This window comes from Mauremys reevesii, linkage group 9 (genome assembly GCF_016161935.1).
Source record: "Mauremys reevesii isolate NIE-2019 linkage group 9, ASM1616193v1, whole genome shotgun sequence".
NCBI classification, from domain to species: Eukaryota; Metazoa; Chordata; order Testudines; family Geoemydidae; genus Mauremys; species Mauremys reevesii.
In genome coordinates this window covers 33,754,436-33,763,642 of record NC_052631.1, presented here as the reverse complement: position 1 = coordinate 33,763,642, position 9,207 = coordinate 33,754,436, and the positions used below count along the sequence as shown (strand labels likewise).

Sequence of the window (9,207 nt, the reverse complement as noted above, 5' to 3'; positions counted from 1 at the left end):
CTTGTCCTTAGACTGTAAACTGTTCAGGGCAGGGACCGTGTCTGTTATACTTTTGCACACTGCCTAGCACAACAGGGTGGGGGCCTCAAGGCACTACTATAGTACAAGTATAATTAATAATACCAAGTGAGTTATGAGTCCATTCCACTCCGTAGCATCAGAGTTCTACAGATGGGGAGCCTTTTACTGAAAACACTCTTTCCTGAGCACCAGAAAGTTTCATCCTGGATCTGAAGTTCATCTTTTACTATGGTGCTGGATTAAATATGACAACTTCCTTAAAAATGTTGTCCAACTTGTACACTTTTGTTGTGATTGTGATTTTTAATATTGCAATTGACACTGTTATATGCTTGACTGAATGAACAAGATTATTGAGCTCTCGTAGCTCATTATTACATGTCATTTTCTACTAATTGGTCTAGCAACTGTGGACCACAGCCATTGCCATGGTACTCTTGTTAATGACCAGTGTTTGACAGCTTAACTTTGTCCCTTTGTCATTCGTTATTTTAAAAAAAGAGACACGAACAAACTAAAAACCCTTACGTCCATCCTGACTCAATGGCTTGCCTCACCGCTGCACAATGGCTACTGCCAGGAACCCAGTCAGTTATCATAATGAAACTTGTCATGGTTTGGCTGCAGTTAACACCCAAAAAGTATCGAAAGAGTCCAATGCACACCATTGTTACTGGGTCTCCAACTAGAACAGCTGTTTTTCTTATAGAAGAGAAATTACATGGTGCTTTCCAGAAAAGTATCTTCTTGGTCTTTTAGCTAAGATCAAGCATAGTATCAGTTTCATATCTCTGATAGAGGCTGTATCCTGTACCCTTAGCAGTTCCTGCAAAGAGGGTGAAAAGGGGAAATATCTCATCTGATATAAATCGGCATAGCACCACTGAAGCAAAAAATGCCCAAAGTCTGCACCTAAGTAAGTGGCCTAATTTTCTGAGATTCTCAAAAATTGACAGCTCCCACTTCCAGGAAAGAAACTCAACTAATCATCGTCATACTAAACACTTCTTGTGCTCTGTTCGTGTACAAAATGTTTTACAAACACTAACTCAAGGGGCTAAAGTTTTTGTAGGAAACTCCTCGTTTACATAAGAAAGCACAACTACTGGCTCCCCAGTCCCTTCAGAGTCCTCTTTAAAATGCCCTCCTTGCTGTTAGAACTGTCCATGCGCTTCCTCCAGACCATTTTATAAAACATGTGTCTCTCTGAGGCTCTTGTCATCTGGGGAACTGACTCATCATGGCATCATAATATTTTATACTGTGATGGGGTGTTCACCTCACACCAGCTGTGAAAGGGTTAAGATGGCTCAGGAGGGATCAATTAACCTTCACAGTTGCACCTGAGGGGAGGCCCAGGGAATTATAAACACTAATTGCAAATGCAGCCCAGATGGGGGAGAAACAGGAGAAGGGTTATAAACAGAAGACATTGGTAGCCCAAGTGCTGGTCCCTCTAGGCACTGAAGGCAAATTCTTTCCATCTTGAGGTGGAAAATATCTGCTACCAGGATGACTCCAGGCAGACTGCTGCCTCCTGCCTCTGCAGAACTGGTGACAGACTGGCCAGTAATGCATCACATCAGAAGCTACAGACGAGCATGCAAGTTGTAATGCAATCTCATTCAAAAAGCTAAACATCTTAAGGAATTGACATGGATCAGAGTGTTCCTACCATTGACTTTTCTCTCTAAAAGAGAATGAAAAGATAATCTATGCTCCCAACCCTTTAGCCTTTAAGTGGTGACTGGCTGGAATCTAGCTGGAGCTGGCTAATCACTAAAACAGTCATCTTCAGTGGTCTTTGAGAAAACAGAGTTTCTAAGTGTGCAGGTGCCCTTATGAATGCTGGCCCCTCTTCTTGGCTGGCTCAGTAAAAAGGCCAAGGTTTTAAGTGGGCTCAGAGTGTGAACCATCCCCAGATGAGGTCCCTCTAAATTGGTCGAGTAACTTACAGAGCTGCTGCTGTCCCTGCTCCTTGGTTAGAGGGAGGACTTTGGTCTCTCTCCAGGACCACATTTGGTTTACGTTTTGCTCTTAAAATTAAAAACTGGACTAATAATAAAAAATGCTTTATTTGCCCTTCCTAGGGAGTCAGAGAGAGCACAACTGGAGGAGGAGAAAGGGGAGAAGGTAGTGATTCCAGTGAGTGCAATTGCCCTATGCAGTCAGTGACAAGTCTGTACCCCTTCTGAAATGTACAAAGCTTCCCCAACTGCCCTTCTCCATAGGGCCAAAGCTCTGTACATAGTATTATGGGATGTGGCTGTAGCAGGGGGCGGAGAAGAGCGGGGTTAGCAGCTGAGAGGGCTGTGGCTGTAGTGTGGTGAAATAAAGGAGCTCCAGGTGCTCAGCATCTTCAGGAATTGGCCCTGCCTGAACAAGGACTGACTCAAACCAAGGAGGCCTTTGGGATTTGGTCTCTGGCATTTCATTTGTTTGTTTGCCCGCCCGGATTAAGCAATGTTTCCCTGGCAGAATAAAAAACCACTGCATGTTCAGAGCCCTTTTCAGTTGGAAAAGAGCCATGGGAAACACCTCATTACCAACAGGTAGCAAATATTTAGTTCTCGCATGACCAGGTGCGGAATCCACCTGTGGCATGGACAAGAAAGATGTACTTGCAGACTGGTGATGTAGGCTCTGGTTAAGGCAACTCACTGAAAAGTGACCGTAGGTTTATTCTCCCCACCTTAGTATTATGAGAGTTTTATTTTCCTCCCTAGTAACCAACCACAGTGAGTGGGGCTCCACAGAGCAGCACAGCTGGTAAGTGCATTCTTTTGCAAGCCAACATTAGCCTTTTACTGCATCCAAATCTCTCCCTGTAGCTGGTGACTATAATTCAGAAGGGCCATTCTGTTCAGGCTTCAGTAAGGGGAGAGGCAGGCTTTATTGTTAAGAGATCACCATCAATCAAAGGTGCAGGATGGTCATATGGTGTGGGAACACATGTCTAGCGCCCACAACAGATTTTTGTCAGACTAACTTTGTTATGATCACCCCCTTTTCTGAGGCTGTTTGGTTGTGGTCTGGTTCACAACTTCTCCAGAGAAGTGACTGGTAAGTAGTATTTAGGCCTCTGCAACAGACTGAAATCAACAATGGTGCCCTCTGATTTCCCTTCCTGTGCTCAGTGTTACAGAATTACTAGTCATCATTCCAGACACATTCTTGGAAAAGGACCTTTCTTCCTTTTAACAGTCTCCTCTCTGGTGAAGTGACAATGGTGGGTGAATCCACCTCTTTGAAGCCCACATACGTATTTTTAATGGAAAAGCAGATCGTCATGTAGATCTCATTGCCTGGCTAATCAGAATGAAATCTTTCTTGGACAAAAAGAGGGTGGGGGTGAACCTTTAGCTGCTTTTCACCTAGCTTTTCTGGAGGAGCTTTTTCTCCTGACTGTCCCAATACTGTAGGAGTGTCTAAGGCTCCTCTCCTGATGTTCTGGCTTGGACTCACTGCCTTTGAGACAGAAAAACAAATGAAATGAATGAAGAATAGGAAACTGGGGGGAAGGGGTTGGGAAATAATACTGTGAATGTCAGGCTCAAGGGACCTTAACACAATTAGTAAGACCATCCCCGAAGCATTAACATAATTTCCAACAGGAACTCAATGCCTACTAAAAAAACACCTTCCCACCCCTTCATTATTCTGGGAAGCACACCCTCAGCCCTCTCCAAAAATCCTATTAACTCCACTGAAATTCAGCTATTCATTGTTGAGGAGAATGTTATATGGTATACGGATAGAGCAGTTTTCATAGTCTTTTCTTGGTATTCTAAACTTTTAGAAATAGGCGTGGTAATGGAAAGCTATAGCAACTTATAGTTGACACCAACATTGTTTTTCTTCACTAGAGTTTGAGATGCCATTGCCGCCACTCACTGTCCCCTCTTCCAACTGGATCACCACGGTTACCAGGTACTAGTCATATCTGCTCTCAACAATTCCATCATGTTTCCTGTGCTTCCAAATGATTATTTGGGACATCGTGTCTCATTAATCCTTCCAATTACAGTTCTATCACAGGAAACTTCCTCAGCCATTCTGCTCTTCCCACCCAGAGCGCTCTCAACCTCTTTGCTGGAAGTATACACCTTTTGCTGTTCCTCTGGCTTCAGCTCTCCAGCAAGGAGATGTCATCAGATAAGCTTCTCTGCTGCTCCCCCTTCCTTCAACCCTCTCTGGCCTTGGCTCTATAGCCTAGTCAGCAGGCTGCTCCCTCTGTTGCTGCCTTCAGTTCTGACCCTGGCTCTCAGGTTTGCTGGCTGGTGCCCCCAAGTCATTCTTGCTTCTCTCCTACCTTTAATCTTCTCCCAGGAACCACTTTCTCTCTATGGTAGCTCGTCTCTCCTGCCCTTCTCCTGTCTCACTCCCGATTGACTCAGTCTGCTCTGTTCTCTCATTGGATCTCACCAGGCCTCCTACAGCTCCCTAGGTGTTGCCAATTAAGAAGGCCTAGTCCAAATGGGAGCATCTGGACTGGAACAGGAGTGCTGAGCTCAGTTTCATTTGAATGGCCCAGCTACCCTGGGGGGTTTTGGACAGGATCCATGCATTTTTGTAAGATGTGGATAAATATAAGGAGTCTTTTTTTTTTTTTTAAACCTCATTCCATTATCTATTCTGACATCACATGTCCCTCAGTCAAAATGTATGTGAGGTTATCTATAATTCTTTTCACCAAATCTGGTTCTATTGCAACCCAACAGTAGCTGGTACTGGTGGTTTCCATAAATTAGGCTGCTGAGGCAACAAGACAGATTCATTAACACACGGAAACAAAGGTCGGTCTTTCTTCTCATTGTTTTTGCTTTTCTAGCTAGTATTTTTGCAACAACAGAAAGAATCCGACTTCACTCAGTGTTCATTATTTAACTCACCATTGACATGAGATAGAGTTTACGCCCATCAACAAATGGAAAAGATCCAGGGGCCCAGGCAATAGACTTGGAAATGCTTTACACAGAAAATTTCCCATCCTAAGTTCATAGAATGGATTAGCTTAGAAAAATGTTAGTACTGGAAATTAAGTGGTTCCTGTCCAGAGAAACTGGATGAGTTTCTGTCACGTTGGTATTCAGAGTTTTAACTTAGACAAACTGCCCAAAATGGATTTTGATTTTTATAGCTTTATCAATTGTAACATCAATTCTTCCTCCTCCCTCCTTTAATTCAGGGCTAGCAGCAAGATGGACTAGATGACTTAAAATGTTTTTCCATCTCTAAAATCTATGATTCAGCTCTTGGGATCCTAAGAAGGCACTTTTTCCTCCCATCAGGGGCTTTACTCTAGTCCATATCATTTCCTAATAATTCCATTAGTACCTGTCTCTCTCCCCAAAACTCTAAACTGGTTTGCATCTTAACATTCCAATATGGCAGATCCACTAAGGGTACAATGATCCTCTAATGGCTCCCCATTATTCTAGTATTGCTGCCTAAGATAACAAATGTGAATTACTCCTGCTGTTTCAGATGGAGAGGATTCCAGGAGCCACATCTAAAAAAGTCTCCACAAGGATCTTCTAAAAGGCAGCCCGTAACAGCCTTCTTGTGAAAGGTCAGGAGAACAGACAGCACTCTGAATCATATTGCTCCAGACACTTAACCATGTGAACATCCAGAGCCATAACAAAACTACCATTTCTGAACTGGTTTGGTCACATACTAAAATGAAAAGATGCTACAAGGATGGATGTGGGGGGATAATAAACCCCACACAACAGCCTCTAGTGGTACAGTTCCCACCACAGAAGCTCCACCTTTGCAGACAAACTTACTGCAACAAAATACAGACAGTCTCTAATTACAGACTGTAAATAGAATCTGGGAGCCATGAGGCATGGTAGAAATTCAAGGACACTGTAACATGAGAGGAGATCCTGAAATTGTGATCCTTTCTCCTCTTCAGTGGCTAACCCACAAAAGGGGCAGCGGGCAGATGAGAAGTGCCTCCTGAGCAATCATAGATAAGAACAGATTTCACACTAAAAAGTCAAGAAGAAAAACTCTAGCTTTGGGAGTGAAGAGAGACTTCAGAACTGCCCTCCCAATATGTGACTGCCTTCTGCTGAACCAGAAATGGCTAATACTATAAAAGAGACACACTCAGGCACTCCCCATGGAAATCATGGCACCTGATCCTTCATTAAGATACTGGTTGGCACCGCTTGTATGCTTTATGCCAATAAAACTTAAATTGTAGGCAGGGCCTCCTGAAAGCTTTTGCCCCTCCTTCCCTGCCATTCATCCCAGTGCCATCAGAAGATGACATTATTTAATTTAATGTCTATAAACACTCTGAAGATGGAAAGGATTATATGGTTACATTTGTGGGCCTGTGATGGAATGCACCTCTTTAATTACATCCTAAATACTATTTTACTAATGTTTGTACAAGGAATGCCTTCTGAGCAAGGTGTGAGGTATCATTTGGTGGGGAAAAAACTCAGTAATATCATGGTAAAATGCATGTAGCAACATCATTATGAACATAAGCTGAAATCATGAATGAAGTGTTTCTAGATAAGTCCGGGGAGAGATTAAAGCCATTTCCCAAAGACCAAAGGCAAACTGATGCCCCCTCTTGGTGTTGTCAAGCTGATGGGCCATCACCTATCATCTGTCATCCTTCCTCCACCAGATCACGTGTCTCTTGCTTCTCAGCTGGAAATCCTTTTCAAAGAGGGACAGAAATTATAAAAAGGTGGGGCAAACACTGTCACTCCTCCTTTGTCTCCCTATCCATCTCACTTGTTGCACCTGAGAAGACAAAAGAAGCAGTCACTGAATCTGAAGTTTGGTCAGTAATGCTATTGGAAGCATGTGGTGAGAAACTTGCCGAGTTTGGTAAACTAGGTGGTAGAAAGCATTTTTATCTTGTATCATTTCTGACTTTTATGTCTCATTGCTTTTCATTACTTAATATCTGTTTTTGTTGTTAATAAACTTTATTTAATCCAGTGTTTAAATTGAAGTGGCTGGGTACCTCTATGTAAGTTAGGTTTCAGAGTAGCAGCTGTGTTAATCTGTATCTGCAAAAAGAACAGGCGTACTCGTGGCACCTTAGAGAGGGTATTTAAGGTGGTAAGTTGCTGTATATTGTTGCATGGCAGGAGTGCTAAAGCCCCTATTGCTTTGGATTGCAACCTGGTATGTCACAGGACTGTTTTAAAATATTTATTCAAAGTTCAGTAACAATCTCCTCTATTCCTTGCTCTGATTCATGTTTTCCTCCTTAATCTGCCTTTTAAAGGAAAGACCAGGCAAAAGAAGACTGGTCAGGAAAAGACTATCAAAATGATAGAGGAATATGGGTGGGATGGGGAGAGAGAAGGTGCTTCTATGAGGGAGATTTTAATGGGTAGACATAATTAGTTTGGAAAAGAGAAGACAGGAGATGTGATAGAGGTATATCAGATAATTAATGTTCTACAGAAGGCCAGTTGGGAAATCCCTCTTAGCCATTCCAGTAATTAACGTACAAGAGGACATAAGTGTTTCTTTTTATCTGGGTTAAATCTGTAATTTTAACAGAACATACATTAACTTGTGGAAGTCACCGCTGTGGGATATTAAAGCAAAGAATTTAAATGTCTTAAGAGCATCTGTTTAGCAGATTGCCCAGCTAAGGTAACATTTACAAGGGCTTCCACCCAGAGAGGCATATGAACTAGTGCATAGAGCACTGAGCTGGGAGTCAGGAGGCATGTCTACTCTTGCCAACGCTGGCACAAACTTGTGCAACTTTGGGCAAGTTACTTTACATCTCCATGGTCTTGTCTAGAACAGAGTGAAATTGAGTCTCTTTCCTTTCTCTCACTTGTTTGTCTCGATTATTTTGACAAGCTCTCATTTTAGTATGTGACGGGTAGGGTATGTATCTTGCTATCCATGTGGGGTCCCCTGGCATAAGGGCCCCTCTCCATCTCACTTGAAAACTCTAGGTGCTACTGAATAATAATAACAACAAAGCTTTTGGGCATAAACTGCTCAGCAGAGGGATGTAGGAAATACCCCCTCTCTATTTCCTATGGAATTGTATTGTACAGTTAGATGCATTATGGTGGTTCTACTGAAGAGTTGGTACAAGCAATGTCGATTGCTTCTCATGTGAAATATCAATGAGGGTATGAGGGTCACCTATTTACATTTGTTTTAGCTTTGCAATACTACACTTTTAATTGTGGTGGTGTGTGTGGTTTTTTTTTTTTTTTTTTTTTTAAATCCCTTCTACCTAAATAATTCAGCCACACCCAGCAGTAGCAGAGTAGCTGAGAGCCTGTCTGCTGCCAGTGTAGAAGCAGTTGATGGCTGATATGAAGATGATTTAACATGTCTCAGCCAGTGAGAAGTCAAATACCTATTTCCAGTATCCGGCAGCATAAGGGTTGAAATTTCCCCTTAACTTTCAGTTCCCTTTGCAAGCAGATGATGCTGAACGCAGGTTGTTCTAAAACTCGCTAGCATGCATGTAAATTGGGCACAATATACAAATAATCCCGGACCCTCATTTTGCAGTTGCTGTAAATGTTTCCTTTGTGAAAAGAAACCTTTCATAAAGGAGGGGCCTAAACTCCCACTACTACAACGTTGGGTACCCCAAAGACAACATAATTGTCCTGTAGCAATGACCCAAACTGTCCAATTGTTCCATTTAGTCAGAGAGGCATGGCCAAGTTTCCAAATCATACACCTGAGTGTGAGAGTAACTACCGGTAGTTATCAAGTTGCTTTAGCTTCATATACAGTTTCTTTGAGATAAGTTGAGATCTCTACAGATAAAGATACACATGCCCTCTAAACTGCCTATGGGTCTCTAGGCATAGGTTGTAAATGACCTACTAGAGGCACATCTTAAGGTTAAGATTCTTGAGCCAATCACTGGGGAAGCCAGGCTCCACGTCTGACTTGCTTTTTGAAGATCACATTCATAGTAATAACAGGACTGAACACTTGGGAAAAACTGGAAGATCAAGCCTGAAGTCCATGACCCCCTAGCCTCTTCCCCATTCTGTTCACTTTCACTCCTTGCTGTCAAGACCCTGAGTCTGCCCGCTGGCACCTCTAGCTTCCTGCTATTTTCCCCTGTCAGTCCAGAGGGTGCATTGTCCGAAGACAGGATACTGGACTAGATGGAGTGGAGAAAGACAGTCCTCCTGCTCTTAGTGCTAG

At 42.7% G+C, this 9,207-nt stretch overlaps 1 long non-coding RNA gene across 1 annotated transcript; it reads left to right on the top strand.

Annotated features, from left to right (window-relative positions):
• Positions 1 to 1,461: 1,461 nt before the first annotated feature.
• Positions 1,462 to 6,989, top strand: LOC120372240. The gene is made up of 3 exons (XR_005584808.1): positions 1,462 to 2,790; positions 3,888 to 3,951; positions 5,509 to 6,989. It is a non-coding gene; the product is annotated as an uncharacterized LOC120372240 (long non-coding RNA).
• The last annotated feature ends 2,218 nt before the right edge of the window (positions 6,990 to 9,207 follow it).